Source organism: Phocoena phocoena, chromosome 6, assembly GCF_963924675.1.
Source record: "Phocoena phocoena chromosome 6, mPhoPho1.1, whole genome shotgun sequence".
NCBI lineage: Eukaryota > Metazoa > Chordata > Mammalia > Artiodactyla > Phocoenidae > Phocoena > Phocoena phocoena.
Genome location: NC_089224.1, coordinates 36,479,090 through 36,497,799, shown reverse-complemented (window position 1 = coordinate 36,497,799; position 18,710 = coordinate 36,479,090).

The window sequence follows — 18,710 nt, the reverse complement described above, 5'->3', positions numbered from 1 at the left end:
AAATTGTCAAATTCATAGTGTCAAATATAGCGTCTATAGTTTTCTCTCCATCCCCCTCCCCATTCCTAGATATGAGAACTTATACAGGTCAGCATATCTAACTACAAAAACCTTTCAATATCTGATATAAATAAGTTTTGAACCATAAGCAAGAGAAAGATTCTTAGTCAACAATAATTTGTCCACCACTACTAATATATTTGAATTTCAAGCAATAAATAGTCAACTGGATGCAATAATCCTGAGGGGTATAGTTCCCTGAAAATCATGTACTACTTTTGATGACCTGAGTTTTGAGAAATGAGTATGTGATTAGGAACTATTTAGGATGGGCTACAAAGGGTGTGTAGCACACAAGATAAGGTAACTAAATCCTGGCCATTAGGTAGGACCACAAGTACATTCTGCTGGCAAAGAGGCACTAAGGCATATTCCATCCCCATGACTCTGGAGGAATAAGTGTTTTGGGTGCAATTAAATTCTTATCTCACAGGGATTAATACATAGTTTTCATCAGTAGCCAAATTCATCCTAAGAATGCTATACTTTGGGAGTAGTGATAAGAGATGAGATAAGAGGTGATTGGTTCTTCCTTTAGAATCTGATTTACAGATTAAAAAAAAAATTCCTGCCTAACTGGTTAGGACTGACTAAACCAAGTGTTTCCCACCATCTTACCACACCTACCCTAGGCCTAATTACTCTTTCCAACACAGGGACCATATGAAACTGCATATCCTCCGATTTCTACAGACATGTCAACTACAATGGTTACTAGACATTTAAGTGGAGGTGTTGAGTAGGAAGATATATGTGTGTGTGCACATATGTATGAGTATATATATATATATATATATATATATATATATATACACACACACACATATATATACGTGTGTGTATATATATACACATATATATATGTGTGTGTACATATATATATATATACACACACACACACAAACACATATACATGGAGTTTGGGAGAAATGTCTGAGCTGGAGATATAAATTAGGAAATTATCAGCATGCAGCTGATATACAGGCATTTAAAGCATGAAACTGAATAATATCACCAATGTGGTGTACAAAAAGAACTGCAAAGGCTGAGTAAGGGACCACTGGTATCCTAACATCATGAAATGAAGGACTGGTGAAGGAGCCAGGAAAGGAGACAAAGAAATAAACAGCAACCACAGGAAAACTGAAAGAGTGTTGTGTGATATAAACCAAGTGAATAAAGTATATAAAACAGAAATGAGTGACAAACTTTTAAAAACATTTCTGATAAGTAACATTAAAGCCAAAAATAGACATTGGGTTTTGCATTATGGTGTTTATTACAGTGGTGTTCATTACAATGGGTTTTGGGGAATTTGGGGGGGCCCAATTACTGATAGTAATAGTATGGAGTGGAAGAATAGGATTTAGAGATAAAGTGTAGAAAATACTTACAGGGATTTTTCTACAAAGGTTAGAAAATAAATGGACTAGTAGGCATTTCAAGTGGAGTCAAGATAGATTTTTCAAAATTTTTTCTGAAAGATGCGATTGTTAACGGCTCATGTGAACGCAATAGAACCATGTAGGAAAGAAAAGGCTTTCTGGACTAACATCCTTGCATAGGAAAGCAGGCAAGCATCTACTACATAAGTGTTATAACTGGCTTTGCATAGAGACAGCAATAATATGACTGGTAATAAGAAGGAAAGCAGAGTACGTGGTCAGGTGCTGATAGGCCTGTACATGGATGCTTTCTGCTGATTTCATACATTTTCTCAGTGAAGCAGACATACAGATCAACCATCTGCTGGGAATAAAGATGGAAGAGGAGGCTTTGTGAACTTAGGGATCAACCATCTGTTGGGAGTAAAGATGGAAGAAGAGGCTTTGTGAACTTAGGGATCAACCATCTGCCGGGAGTAAAGATGGAAGAGGAGGCTTTGTGAACTTAGGGATAGAGATATACGTGGGAATTAATCAGCCAGGCAAGTGGAAGGAGTGATATATTTGACAGCATTGAATCCATCTTGTAGATGATCAGTCAGTGTAGTGGTATGTTTTTTTCCAGCCATACTTAGCTACACAAGTATAAAGGTGGACTAGATGGATGGAAGGATGGCTGTATTTAACCAGGGTTATAGTTTTTCCAAGGGCAAATATGATGAAGGATCAAGGGAAAAGAAAGTCGAGATGTGCACCGGTTGTTTTTATAGTGATTTATCATGAAATTTACTCTGGGTATAGAAGGAAGTGGGGGCATCGTGGTTGTGAGGGAAAGTGAAAAGGTGTTAGGACCAATGCATTGGAAGTCCTGGAAAGAGCCAAAGGATTATTTGGGCTGGGGTACTAAATGAAGTGAGCTAGCAAGGTAGGAGGTGGCATTCACTTAGCAAGATACTCTCAAGTTTCATCCACATTGTTGCAAATGACAAGTTTTTATCTTTTTTTCAATGGCTGAGTAATATTCCAGTGTGTGTGTGTGTATATGTGTGTGTGTGTATGTATATATGTGAGTGTTTGTATATATGTCTATATGTCTATATCTCACATTTCCTTTATCCATTCATCCACTGATGGGCACTTAGGTTGTTTCCATATCTTGGCTATTATTAACAATGTTGCTATGAACATAGGAGTAAATATATGTTTTTGAATTAGTGTTTTCATATTCTTTGGATAAATACTCAGAAGTGGAATACCTGGATCATATGGTAATTCTATTTTTAATCTTTTGAGGAATCTCCATACTGTTTTCCATAGTGGCTGTATCAATTTACATTCCCACCAGCAGTGTATAAGGGTTCCCTTTTCTCCACACCCTCTCCAACATTTATTATTTCTTGCCTTTTTGATAATGGCCATTCTAACAAGCATGAGGTGATATCTCACTGTGGTTTTAACTTGCATTTTGCTGATTATTAGTGATGTTGAACATCTTTTCATGTACCTGTTGTCCATCTATATGTCTTCTTTGGTAAATGTCTATTTAGCTCTTCTGCCCATTTTTTAATCAGGTTGTTTGGTTTTTATTGTTGTTGAGTTGTACGAGTTCTTTATGTATTTTGGCTATTAACTCTTTATTGGATATATGATTTGCAAATATCTTCTCTTAGAGAATAGTTTCTATTGTCTGGAAGATTCCTGAAAAAGCCCCATTCCCAGGATTTGTTTTTATTTGACCTAACTCAGAACTTGCTTACTATAAACCAGCGGGCCCCAACTATTTTGGCACCAGGGAGCTGTTTCATGGAAACAGGAAACAATTTTTCTACAGACCAGGGGGAGGGGGGGATGGTTTCGGGATGATTCAAGCGCATTACATTTATTGCAGACTTTATTTCTATTATTATTACATTGTAATATATAATAAAATAATTATACATCTCACCATAATGCAGAATCGGTGGGAGCCCTGAGCTTGTTTTCACTTGCCACTCACTGATAGGGTTTTGACATGAGTCTGCAAGCAATTGATTTATTATGGTCTCTGTGCAGTCAAACCTCTCTGCTGATGATAAACTGTATCTGCAGCCGCTCCCCAGAACTAGCATCACTGCCTCAGCTCCACCGCAGATCACCAGGCATTAGATTCTCATAAGGAGCGCACAAACTAGATCCCTCGCATGCGCAGTTCACACATGCTCTGCAGCCCGGTTCCTAACAGACCAGTTTCAGTCCATGGCCCGGGGGTTGGGGACCCCTGCTATAAACAGTCCAATCCCCAAGGCGTTTTTCGAAATCCATCAGGGGCATCTGCTAACAATACAACTGCCTGAGGTGGTAAAACCAGTTGGGTCAAATAAATGTCTTATCAAAGAATTTTAAAAACAAAGAAAGAAAACTGGTGAATGAGAACAGGGAATTTGTAAAGCTCTGACATATTCCAGGGGATGTAGAAGTCCACATGCATGTGTAGGGCTATGTGTGTGCCCAGGAAACAAAGGCAAAAGCCCAAAGCTCTCCCCTCTGACTGACCTCAAGGACCTGGACAAGCAGGAGGTGAAGATTAAGACAGACTGCAAATCACAAGAGAAGGAATATTGATCTTTAAGAATTAGTTCAGGGCTTCCCTGGTGGCGCAGTGGTTGAGAGTCCGCCTGCCGATGCAGGGGACATGGATTCATGCCCCGGTCCGGGAGGATCCCACATGCCACGGAGCGGCTGGGCCCGTGAGCCATGGCCGCTGAGCCTGCGCGTCCGGAGCCTGTGCTCTGCAACGGGAGAGGCCACAACAGTGAGAGGCCCGCGCACCGCAAAAAAAAAAAAAAAAGAATTAGTTCAGCAAATTCAGTAAATGAATGTTAAAGGCAATAAACTAACAAAAAGAAACCCTAAGGAGAAAGGAAACCAGATTTCTAGAACTGAAACATTGTATTATTCAAAACGTCATTTCAAAAAATTGATATATATATATAAATATATATGTACATATATATGTGCATATATATGAGAAACACAAAGAAACAGGAAAGCATGACCCATGCAGAGAAAAAGTAGTCAGTGGAAACCATCTCTGAGGAAGCTTCTTAGTGCAATAAGCAGAAAAAAAAATATTTTTAATCAGCTATTTTCAATATTTTTCAAAGAACTGAAGGAAATCTTATATAAAGAATTAAAGGGGACTTCTAGTTCCTAGCTCTGTATGTCAGAAGCTTGGAAGTAGCTACTCCATCGTAAAAAAATTAAAAAGCTCAACATACCAGGAAGAAAAAAACAGCTATTCTTGGATCCAAAAGAGAGGGAAGGACACAGGGGAAGCTGCTGTCCTTAAGATCAGAGAGACAGATGGGCAAATATGGGGGGTCACTGAAAATTACAAAACACTGTTGAAAGAAATTAAGGAAGAATTAAATGAATGGAAAGACCTCCCACATCCATGGACTGGAGAATTTAGTAATGTTAAAATGGCAATATGCCCAAATTAATCTAAAGTTTCAAACCACTTGTTATCAAAACCCCACCTGGCTCTTTTTCAGAAATGGACAAGATGATCCTAAAATTCATATGAATATGCAAGGGACCCAGAAGAGTCAAAACAATCTTGAAAAAGAAGAACAGAGGAGGAGGACTTTTATTTCTCTATTTCAAAACTTACAACAAATCTACAGAAATCAAGACAGTGCAGCACTGACGGAAGGACAAACATACCAACGGAATATAACTGAAAGTCTAGAATAAACCCTTACATTAAGACATTAAGATTTATTTTATTTTATTTTATTTTATTTTTTGCGGTACGCGGGCCTCTCACGGTTGTGGCCTCTCCCGTTGCGGAACAACAGGCTCCAGACGCACAGGCTCAGCGTCCACGGCTCACGGGCCCAGCCGCTCCGCAGCATGTGGGATCTTCCCGGACTGGGGCACGAACCCATATCCCCTGCATCGGCAGGCGGACTCTCAACCACTGCGCCACCAGGGAAGCCCAAGACATTAAGATTTAAATGTCTCAGTGTAGCGAGGGAAAAGGGTCAGATGGAATAGTGTGTAAAGAACTACATGTAAGGTCTAAAAACAATATACTCTTCCCCAAAAGACAGACATACATATTTGTGATGTTGGATTAGGCAATTGTTTCTGAGATATAATGCCAAAAGCCCAAGTGACAAAGAAAACAAAGGTATGTTAGGATTTATGGGAAAAAAATTTAATGTATTAAAAGGACACCATCAAGAAAGTGAAAAGAAAAGCCACAGAATGGGAGAAAATATTTACAAATCATATATCTGACAAGGTACTTATATCCTGACTATATAAAGAACACTTATAACTCAACAATAGACAATTTTTTAAAGGACAAAATACTTGAATAGACTTCTAATCCAAAAAAAAATGTATAAGTGACGAATAAGCATATTAAAGATAGTAGCATCATTAGTAATGAAGGAAATGCCAATCAAAACCACAATAAGAGCTTACTTCACACCCCCTCAGAATAATTAAGACTTTAAAGACAGGAAATAAAAAGTGGAGGTAAGGACGTAGAGAAATCATTCTTACATACTGGTGGAATTGGAATAATGTAGTCATTTTGGAAAACAGTTTGGCCATCCTTCAAATTTTAAACATAGACTTCTTATGTGATCTAGCAATTCCACACCAACATACACATCCAAGAGTACTGAAAGCATATTTTCACACAAGATGTCGTACACTAATATCAAAGTAGTATCATATATTATAGCCCAAAGTGGAAATGATTCAAATGTCCAGCAACTGATGAATGGATAAAAAAATATGGTGTATTCTTACAACGGAATCTTACTCATCAATAAAAAAGAATGCAGTATCTACGTATGCTGCAACATGGATGAAGTCTGAAAATGTGATGTGAATGAAGCCAACCTTAATAGGCCACATATTTTATGATTCCATCTATATGAAATGTTCAGAATACACAAATTCATAGCAACAAACGATTAATGAGGAGAAGAGAAATGAGAGGGATTGCCAATGGATGACAGTATTTCTTTCTGGGGTGATGACAAGGTTCTAAATTTAGATAACGGTAATGTCTGCACATAAATACAACCATATTATATACTTTAAAGGGTGAATTTTATGATATATGAATTATATCTCAATAAAGATGTTGGAAAAATGTGTGCACATACCCACACACACTCAGTCCATAAGAATATATACTCATTCACTGCAGTCCATAATAATGCACACATACACAAACACCAAGATGTTTATCATAATATAGTTTGTTATGAAACAATATCTCAAGAGAAAAGGGGCATTTCAGGAACAGGAAAATTATGGAAAAAATTATGGCACGTGAATTCTATAAGAATTACATTAGGGTAACTGTCATCTAGGTGAAGTGGATAAAGCTAGATATACTGAAATATATGCAGTGTAACCCTATTTTTATAAATGAATAATGACAATAACCAAATAGGTGTATATGTATATGACTGCATGGCATTGAAGAAAGCTTGTGAAATACTAGTCACCTGGGAAACAGGAAGAGAGAAAGAGACAGGTTAGATATGCCAAGAAAAAAGATGCCCTAAAAATTTAGCCTTTGTATAATCCTGTGTCTGATATGATTCTGTGCATATATGTAGTATAATGTACATGTTCATCTTCATAAAGATATATATTAGAGGACAGCCAGCAAAATATCAGTGTACTGTGTTTCAAGATATTGAGATTTCAGGTTATTTTGATTTCTGTGTTGTTTGATTCATTTTTATGACCCTGATTTATTCATATAGTCAGAATTAAAAGACATGCAACTGTTTTTCTCAATGAAATCAAACAAAAATTATCTACTTGAATTGATCTGCCATGCATCGATTTGTGTAGAATTAGCCTGTTTCCTCGTTGCCTTTGTCTACAAAGAAAGCTTTAAGAAAATAGTAAGAACAGACAGTGTGGTATTTTCAGTATTTAGTGTTATACAGGTCACAGTCTTCATCCTTCATCTTGTCACACTGGGCATATAATTTAACTTCTTACAGTCTGTTTCCTCACTGATAACTGAATATAATTGTAAGACAGTCCAGATGCCATGAATATTCCAAGTGGGCACTATTATGCCAGATGCTTTACAAAAGATACGGAAATAAGTTCCTTTCCCATGAGTAAATTCATGTTAAAAGTCAAAATCTCTAGCAGGTTAATTTAGTATTTTCCTTTTCTTTTGAATCCAATAAATTAGAACCCTGACTTCAAGTTTTTAGCATGGTTAAGTAAGTCTATTCACATACAAACTAATGAGCCATATCAAAATGTTTGTTGCATTAAGGGAAAAAAAGCTAGCTTATTTTTTCTAAAAAAGAAAAATTATTACAGAAATAAGTGTATTGTCAGTTTGTTTTTAGTGGTGTTAAACAGAACACTCCTTTAACACTGGAGTCAAAAACCCCACAATGGACACAATGTCTGTATTTGTCCTTTACAGGGTGAGTTAGGTTTCTGGAGAATCAGTTGGACTTTATTATGCTTCTAAGGAAGTCAATGGCTTATAGGTTGGATTAGAGACAGTTAGAGGTCAACACAGGCTAAAGCAATCAATACACGACATCTGTTTCTTAAGGACCTGGAGGTTGGACACAGGCAGGAATGGGATTCTGAAAGAGACAGGATTTATTATCTTAAATGTGTGTTAAAATTCTATCCTCTTTAAAGCTGTGACTGTGACTTTTAAAGTTCAACCTTAACTTTTAATCAAGTCTACAACAGTAAGCCTAATGATATGTTTTTAAAGCTTCCAGAGCTGTTACTTGGGCCTTTAAGATTCAGCTGAACAATATCTCACCCCACTCCTCTGGGCACCCTCTCTGTGCTCCTTTACTCTCTGCATATATCTCCCTAATCAGGCTTGGTATTTTTAATATTCAAATGTTTAAAAAAAGGGCCAATCTGTATTATAACACACTGGAAGATCTTCAAGGGCAGAAGCTTAGTTTTGTTTTTATTTTTGAGGTCTATTTACTTATTATAGTGCCTGTATCATATTTTTAAAAAAGCAATAAAATGGACCTAGAGAGATTATCATACTAGATGAAGTAAGTCAGAGAAAGACAAATATCACCTGATATCACTTATATGTGGAATCTAAAAAAAAAAATGATATAAATGAACTTATCTACAAAACAGAAATAGACTCACATAGGAAACAAACTTACGGTTACCAAAGGGGAAGCTAGGGGCAGACGATGAATGAAGAGTTTGTCATTAACAGATACACACTACTGTATATAAAATAGATAAACAACAAAGACCTACTGTATAGCACAGGGAATTATATTCATATCTTGTCATAACCCATAATGGAAAAGAATCTGAAAAAGAATACATATATATATATATATATATATATATATATATATATATATATAAAGCTGAATCCCTTTGCTGTACACCTGTAACTAACACAACATTGTAAATCAACTATACTTCAATAAAAAAACGATAACTATTAGCCAAATTTATGAATTCACTAACTACATATGTATGAATGAATGAATCTATGTATAAAATTTAAAATGAGGGGATGAACTAATTAATATGTACTTGAACTATAATTAGGACACAATTTCAAACACATTATATGGGAAAGAGAGAAGAATGGCCAAAGAGTGAACAACGACAACAAAAAATCACCATCTCTGTGCTAATTTCTAAAGAGACTTTGGGAATAGAGGTAGGACACCATGGTGAGACTGGCAGCTTCACTCAGAAAACAGGAAGGAATACTTGAAAACTTAACTACCAATACTTTATCAGTAAGCTGTAACTGCCTGAATACAAACATCCCTTCCCACAAAACACACACACACACACATCATCATCTTCATTTTCCCTCAAGTTGGAGGAGCATAGAAAAGTAGGCATTCTGTCTTCCCTATTATGAAGTATAGGGCTGAGAGGGAGAAAGAGAAATTCTACTAGATATAAAAATATTTACTAGATATAAAAGTATTTTCTACATTTTTATATCCTTAAATAAAATAAGAAACACATACAGTCTTAGTTATAAAGTATTGCTTTGACAACCACTTGTTTAGACACCATTGATTGCTTGTATTTAACATAATTGAAACTATATTGACGACATCAATTCGTGTAGGGAAAATGGGAAAAAAAGGAGACTTGAAAATGTATTGACTGTACTGCAAAGGCTTTTATAATAACAAATTTCTTTTGCATTTTATAATAACAAATTTCTTTTGCATTTTAATAGTCCTAAGGTCTTCAACATTCAGGGTAGAGAAAGTAAAAGGAGGTATTTTTCTGACATTGTAGATTGTAATTAAGATTACAATTTGCTATAATGATAGGCAAAGACACACTTGATGTGTAAAATCAGTGGTCGCTCATTTGTTTGTTTTGGGGTTGGTGGGAAAAAGTCAATTTGGTCGATGCAGAGGAGTGAAATTTCAAGCCACCAGCACACATGTGACTGACAGGACTGCCACAGCGAATGATTCTACCCTGGATTTTATAGCATTTCTTGTTTTTCACTGTTTCTGTGAGTTAATAACTTGGGTTTAGACTGAAGCCCTTTGATGTAGGCAATTAGAATTTTTAGCATTCATAATTTTTTTAAGACCAGTAAATGCATGTTGAAGGTCCAAGAGGTAATTTTCAAGCTCAGAAGGAAAGAAGAGTGAATTCAGTGGAGAGAATACCTGGGCCCTCCCCTAGCCTCCACACTCAGACTGAAGTCCTAAGGACCTGGAATTATCAGGCAGCAGGGGTTTCCAGGATCAGTCATCCAGTAGCTTTAAAGGCAGTGGAAACATGACCCCTCCAGCATGGCCAGACTGAGCTCTCTTTTACTCTGGCAGTGCCCACAGTATCTCGTTGGTGTCGAGATGATCACGTGTCCTCTTAGCAGGCAGATCAGGGAAATCATGGTACAGACCTGGGACTGGGCTGGATTTTCACACTGAGGAAACCTTTGACTGCCTCGTGGACAGTTCTTTTCTCCCTAACCCAGGAACAAATAAAATGCATCCATATTTCTGGTTATTGGTTTGTGGTTAGAATCCTAAGGTCTCCTCAGAGAAGCACAAAGGCATCCCTATCACTTTACTTTACCAAATAGATATCTTCATGGATTCAGCAGTTGTGGTAGCAATTCCCAGCTGTTTGGTTATCAATCATAACCTTGAATCATGTTTTTTCCTGCAAAAAGCTTTATTTCCATTTGGTCCACAACTTGGGAGAGGGCTCCAGGGCAGTTCAAAAGCTGCCTAGTGCAGCAGGAAGAGACCCAGGCAGCGCCCTGACACCAGGGGGATGCAGAGGGGCTCCTCAAGGCTGCTGGTTTCCAGAAGCTCCTAGTTGTGCTTGAGGGTGATGTTGTCAAAGAGATACTTGCCCAGGTCAGCCTGGGGGCCAGCCATCTGCAGAGGTTACTAAGGTGTTCTTCCATCTTCTTTTTTCCATTTTATTTCATTTTATTTTGTTTATATTTTTTACTTTTTTACAATTTTTTAATTGCATTTAATTGCATTTAATTTAGTTAACGTACAATATTATATTTTACAGGTATACAATTTAGGGATTTACAATTTTTAAAGGTTATATTCCATTTATAGTTATTATAAAATATTGGCTATATTCCCCATGCTGTACAATATATCCTTACAGCTTATTTTATACATAATAGTTTGTTTCTCTTAATCCTCTACTCCTATATTACCCTTCCCTTCTTCCTTCTCCCCACTGGGAACCACTGGTTTGTTATCTATATCTGTGAGTCTCTTTTTTGTTATATTCACTAGATTGTTGTACTTTTTAGATTCCACATATAAGTGATATCATACAGTATTTGTCTTTCTCTGTCTGGCTTATTTCACTTAGCAACACACCCTCAGAGTCCATCCATGTTATTGCAAATGGCAAGATTTCATTCTTTTTTATGGCTGAATAATATTCCATTTTGTGTGTGTGTGGCGGGGGGGGCACATCTTCTTTATCTATTCATCGGTTGATGGACACACAGGTTGCTTCCATTATCTGAGCAATTGTAAATAATACTGCTATGAACATTGGGGTGCATGTATCTTTTTGAATTAGTGTTTTTGTTTTTTTCAGATATATACCCAGGAATGGAATTGCTGGGTCATATGGTAGTTCTATTCTTAATTTTTTGAAAAGTCTTCATACTGTTTTCCACAGTGGCTGCACCAATTTACATTCCCACCAACGGTGTATGAGCACTCCCTTGTCTCCACATCCTCGCAAACACTTGTTGTTTGTGTTCTTTTTGATGATAGCCGTTCTGACAGGTGTGAGGTGATGTCTCATTGTGGTTTTGATATGCATTTCCCTGATGATTAGCAATGTTAAGCATCTTTTCTTGTGCCTGTTGGCTATCGGATGTCCTCTTTGGAAAAATGTCTATTCAGGTCTTCTGCCCATTTTTTAATCAAGTAGTTTGTTGTTTTGAGGTTTTTTTTGTTTGTTTGTTTTTGATGTTGAGTTGTATGAGTTGTTTATATATGTTGGATATGAACCCCTTATTGGTCATATCATTTACAAATATTTTCTCACCTTTAGCAGGTTGTCTTTTCACTTTGTTGATGGTTTCCTTTGCTGTGCAAAAGGTTTTAAGTTTAATTAGGTCCCATTTCTTTTTTACTTTTATTTCCTTTGCTTTAGGAGACTGATCCAAAGAAAAAATATTGTTGTGATTCATGTCAGACTGTTCTGCCTATGTTTTTCTCTAGGAGTTTTATGATTTCTGGTCTTACATTTAGGTCTTTAATCCGTTTTGGGTTTATTTTTGTACATGGTGTTAGAAAATGTTCCAATTTCATTCTTTTACATGTAGTTGTCCAGTCTTCCCAGCACCACTCATTGAGGAGACTGTCCCATCTTCTTGATGAGTTTTACCTCCTCATCTAGAAGTGGTTCTCTGAAGTCACAGAGCACTGCATCCTTATCTTAATCATGCTTTATAAGCAATACAAAGGGGAAAAATTACTGCAGCTACCTCAACCTGAAAAAGTTCTGCTGGGTATATATTATGTAAGTTTTCTTTAATAACAATATATGCCTGAGAAAGCAACACTCAGTGGTTCCAAACATGGGCCCTAGAATCATACAGAAATCTGGCTCTGCTACTTTCCAACATGTGGCTTTCGGTAACTTAGGCTTCCTGAGCCTGTAGGTCATCATCCATATAACCGTGATGATAGGATCTATATCAGACACTTCTTATGCACACTGCCAATCTTCCCACACCCAACACTTATTCTAACCAGTGCTGCAGTAGCAAGTTCTGTACTGACTGTGTAATTTCATGCATGTGCAACTTAACAGTATCTTGACTCGTGTTAATCTGTGTGTCTCCTGATTCCTGCCCTGGGGCTTCACTGGTGGGCAGGCTGGGGCATTCAGAGCAACCATATGGGCATTCCTGCACACTCAACTCATATGTGAGGGGAATTCATGCCCCATGGAGCCACCTTTGACCAACAGTGGATGAGATTCAATTGACAAATGGTTCCTCCTTTCTTTCCTTGGGCAGAAAGTTGTGTAATGTACTTCATAAGCTCTTCTCAATGACCTAGTAAGATCACACAATTATTCAACCTTAGTAGTGGCCAGCTAACTAATGCACTTCTGCATCAGCTCTCCAAACTAAGAGATTTTTTTTTTTCCATTGGGGTAAATGTGACCTGTTACAGGATCAAAGACTTCGTTCAATGTCTTAAATGTCAGATTAAGCAATGACTACAGAAGTCATGAGATAATGTCATGGGAAAAACACTAAACAGATTTATGAGGATTACATCTTAATTCTAATTGAGGAATGATCTATTTGTTTCCCATTAGAAAAATAAGATGGATGGACCAAGTTATTTCAGTTGTCTGTTCCAATGCTTCCTTGCTGTGGATTTTGTCCCCAGATTATCACCCTTCTCCTTCTTTCCACTGTTTTCTTATAAATCAGTTATAAAACATTATTACAGATAAAAAATATTAGTTATAAAATTCCCCTATTTAAAAGAATATATATGCATATATTTATATAAAAGAAATTATTAGAAATATATTTTAGAATTAGAATATAATAATAAATTAGATTATTCAAATTAAAATACTACATTTATTTTGTATATGATTGGGGATAAAATCAGTGTCATAATTATTTGGATGAGCATCTGTTTCATGATTAGCTATTTGGATTAAACCCTCTTGAGAGTCAGTGAGGTTAGATCTTGTTCAGAGTCATGGTTTGGACCTGTCTCCCTTTTATTAGTTTAACTTACAACCTTAGTATTTGGTCTCAAGATTTTTTCATGGTGAGGGAGAAAACTGACCTATGTGTATGACATAGAGCAAGCACTTCTCAGTTCCCTTAGGAGCCATTGTCCATATATTTAGATTCCAGTGACCTTCTTACCAAATGTCAGCTTGCCTCTGACAATCTGACCAAGTGCTTTATTTCTCATTTACCCTTGACCGTGTTTGAATGAATTTAAAAATGAAATTGCATCCTGTCATAAATGTAAGCAGGAACAGTGGTGTGTCTGTAATTATTAGGGTCAGTCAAAATTTTTTTAAAAAAGAAGTTTACAATGATAAAGTTTATTTTGGTAAACCTTTTGCCTTTGCAAAGGCATGTATCACTTGTCTGTTTTGTTATGATATCTGTTAGATCTCCGAGATGATAATCAAATACTAAAAATACATTTCTCTGCTATGCTCTTTGTCAGTGATTCTGTTTTTCCCTCATGATAAAGTATCTAAAATTACCATTTGCCTTATAATTATTACCTAAAAACTTCTCCAAAAGTTATTATTAATTTGACCAGCTGTTGTTTACTCTTTACTGTTTAAAGGAAGAATACTAATTTAAAAAGTAAGAAAAGATGAAATATCTATTCCATGTATCTAATGAGATAGTGATTGCAAAGTGCCTTGTTCCCTGTAATACTTTCTGATAATGTAAAATGTTAATTTGTAAAATAATTTCCCTGTAGCTAAAAACTTGGCTTCTTTACCAAAAATACTTCTTTACTTACAAATACTATACATAGACATCTATCTATCTATCTATCTATCGATCTACTGATTCTACTAAAATAGGGTCTTCATTAATCATAGGCAGAGCATGCAAATAAAACATGGACAAAACAGAAAAAAAAACTGCTTAAATACCAAATTTCATTTGATACTACTAAGCCTCTCTAAACATCTTAAAATTACTGCTTCAGTAAAATAAACAGAAGCAAATGGCCAAAAAATCTTCAGTAGACAATATTTTATTTCAAGGTACAGTCAAGAGGATTCATTAAAAAAAATAAGTTTCCAGGGCATTCGAGGGTTAGATCTTCTTTTGTAATGTGAAGGACTCATAAGTGACTTCCCAGGAAAATCACATTTCATAGGTTTTGTGTGAGAAGTTGAGTTGTTTGGAGCATGGACCTCACTACACGAAGTACTATCAGGCCAGCCTAAGCCACCATGTTCTGTCACTCAGACAACCGAAATGGCCTCCTGTTTCTCTTCCCTTACATCCTCACACTCCATCACAGCCCAAATTATTCTCCATCTTACATCCAAGTAACATAAGTCTACCCAAAACTACATTTTAACTCTATTTTTCTTATACTTAATGTTCTTCAATAAGTTCCCAAAGACTTTAGGATAAAATTCAAACTTGCTAAAATTATTTTTAAGACAGACCCTCAGCTGACAGGTCTCAGGTACCTCAAATTTCATTTGTCCTGAGATGCACTCTAACCTGCCTCAAAGACTTTATACAGATTTCTTTCTGAAATATTACCTTGTAATTCTACCTATCCTCTGAACCTTATCCCTGTAAGACAAAGGTGAATCCTTATGACAGATGCTCCAACAAAGCCCTGAACTTCTGCTTTATTACATACATGACTACAGTAATAGCTTGTTTATTATTAGTTTTTCTTACTAAAATGACATTTATGGGAATATAAAGGAAAAACAGCTCTGTATTATTCACTAATACAGAATCACTGTCTAGCACAGTGCTGGCACATAGGAGGTGAATGATAAATACATGTTTAGTAAATGAGTGAAAGAGAGCTTGTACTGAGATTTCCCTGCCAATAACATCCTGCACACAAATAGTTGAAATCATCAAAAAAATCCAAGGAAAGCAGAAAAGGCCCAGCATTCAAATTTCTCCAAAAGATTAATACAGTTCAATCTAAAACTGGCATTTACACCAGAGAGTAACTGAAACAAGACAGAGGAACAGTGTATTAAAATCAAATCAAATCAAAAAATATAAATGAAATTAGTTGCCCTGTATATTTAATATATATTAAAGGCTAATAGGTAATGTCATTTAGTGGTATGCTATTTTCCCAAAATAGCTATTTTAATATAACCCAAATGGCAAAGAATCGACCTTATTTTGAACTAACTAATTTGACTCTGGTTGAAATGTTTAAAAAAAATGGAAAATGCTGGTTCATTTCTCTTATTTAGCTGACTTTCTAAAGGAGCTATTTAACTCATTTCAAACTCTGATTAACCTTGACTCTGAGCTACATTTGTGAAAATGAGCGCTTTGAGTTCTCCTTGCCTTAATACAAGTAGTTCACGTATTTTTTATATACTATAGATTTAGAAGTCTTTGCATATAAAGGAAAACATTGATTTGGTAATCTCAAATTTGGTTATTTACTGAAAGACAAATCCGTGTGTGTCTGTGTGATTTTTCTAAAATACTATAGTGTGATCTGGCAAACCGGGTATCTACTTGAATTTATTGCTTCTTTATTGACATAGGATGCTATTGTTACTGCAAGACACATTTTATCACCTGTTTCTGTTTGAAGCTTTATATTTTTCTCTGGTGTAAATCCTATTTATTGCTACCCTGTAGGAAGCATGAACATGAAACTTTGCCAGAACCTGCTCATCTTGCCCAAAATGTGAAATTACTAAGGTTGTGTTTTCCCCAGAAGTCAGTCACTTTTAAAAAATTGATCCTCTATTCTCATTCCAGGTAACAAAATTCCAATTCATTTCTGAGAACAAAGAAGCATAATTTTAACATGTGCTGTTTTCTATTCACATGTAATTGTGTTAAAAAATGCATTCAAAATATACATAAGTTAAAATATTTCATATTACTCAAAAAGTCTTTTTATAACATTAGAAAAAAAACAGAAATCATTTTGATTATATTCTGGATTTTAATTAATTCTACCCCATTAAAAAGTAAAGGCTAGGGAACGAGTACTTAATGAATGAAATTGAAACGTTTTGACTCAACTCCCCCTTCTGCTTCCTGAATTTTCACATATGTATTTCATAAGAACCTCCAATAATAGAATCAGAGTCACAGGTATTAGCAGCAGCACAGCAGGAAGCTAGGGAGATAGGTGCACAGAAAGGTTTATTCCTTAGTCCCATTAATTACCAGCTGTATGTTTTTAGGAAACACACAGGTTAGGAAACACACTGTTTAACCTGCATTCCAACTTAGCCATCTGTAAATCCAGAGAATACTAACCCTTTGCAAAGTTCAAGGATTAAATGAGACAGAATGCTTAAAGTGCTCTGCATAGTATTTGAAACTCAGTAAGTCAGCAGTAAATGGTAATAGCATTACAATTAATATTATCATTAACACTGTTATGTGTAGAGCAGTAACTGAGATTTATGCCCAACGTTTTCTTTCAGACCTGGAGGGTACTGGTACTGCTGCCTCCTGATGGCTTATTTTATTCCTCAGCGACCTTTCCTTGTTACAGTCCCAGCCTCTGCAGCTTAACCTCAGACCACCAGGAAGCCTTGGGAGCTACTGGCAATCTTCTCTGATGTGAGAACTCCTTGCTTCTGGGTTTCCTGTTACTGGGTTCTCCCCGTCCATAGATACTCCATGTTTGGACTTCCCTGCCACCTGGTGATTGCTCAGATATTTGTCAGACATATCTATTTGCTGTATGGGTTTCCTTCAAGTTCTTGGAGATAGGTCTGTCTCACACCACCCAGCTGCTCCAACTACCCACCCCAGAACCCTTTCTGAATCTCAGAGCCACCTAGTGGAAGCAGTATGTGAGAGCTACTGGTAAAAAGGGAAAGAAATATTTCACACTTGTTTTCCCTCATGTAGCCAAGAGTCAGGATTAATCAGAATATCCAAAATGAATTATTTCACTGCCTTCAAAGAACCAGCCCATCTGTGACTTTTAATTTAATCATCGCAAAATCTATAGAAGATAAATAGTAACTTTTTCCAGTATATAAATGAAAAACTGACAATATATCCTAAAGATTTTTGAGCTTATACTGGAGGATCCAGATTAGTGGAGTGAGCAAGTTACTGAAAATTCGTAATTTTTATCTGTAAAATAAAGGAAAATCTGTAAAATGAGCAAAGTCAGTTTCTACCACATGGGCTTGCTGCAAAGATACCTTGCAATAATGTCTGTGAAGGGTCTCGTACATTTTCTAAAGCAGTGGTTCTCAAAGTGTGGTCCACAGAGCTCTGTGGGTCCCCAAGACACTTTCCCTGAATCCACTGAAGCTGAACTATTTTCATAATAATACTAAGATATTATTTACTATGTTGACATTTGCACAGATGCTGCACAATTCATGGTGTGACAAAATAAGAAATATGCATAAAGTGAGAACTTTTGCTTTCTGAAATATGATAAGAAAAATTATTTGTGTAATAGTCTGAGTTGAAAAGTAAACTAGCTCCTTTTTTCGTGAAACACTAGCTTTACTTAAAAGAATGACTAACAGACAAATATGGTTATTAAAACTTGGATATTTGACATTTTCCTGAAAATGAACAAAAGGAGCTTATCACTTCAAGGAAAACAATCAACAAGTATGTTACCAAAAATATAATCGAAGATTTCAAACAAAAGCTAGGATTTTGGAAAACTGATGTCTGCCACAATGAACTCAACATGTCAATACTTAAAGAATTTTCTGATGAGATCAATGGTGATATTAATAAGTGTGATTTTTTGATATTGATTTGATATTGTAAAATGAAATGTGTCAACTGTATAATTCAGTGAACCAATAATTTCCAAATGGTGAAAATCATGCACAGGTAAAAGATATATTAAAAGGTCAAGGGAGACCAAGGGATTTTTATGTAACAGAGTATGAAAAGTACACTGATACGGTTTCAGATTCCATATTGTGACTAACCTTTAACAAACTACCACCTGCCAAATTTTGGTGTTATATGAATGATTTTTAAATATTTCTATCTTT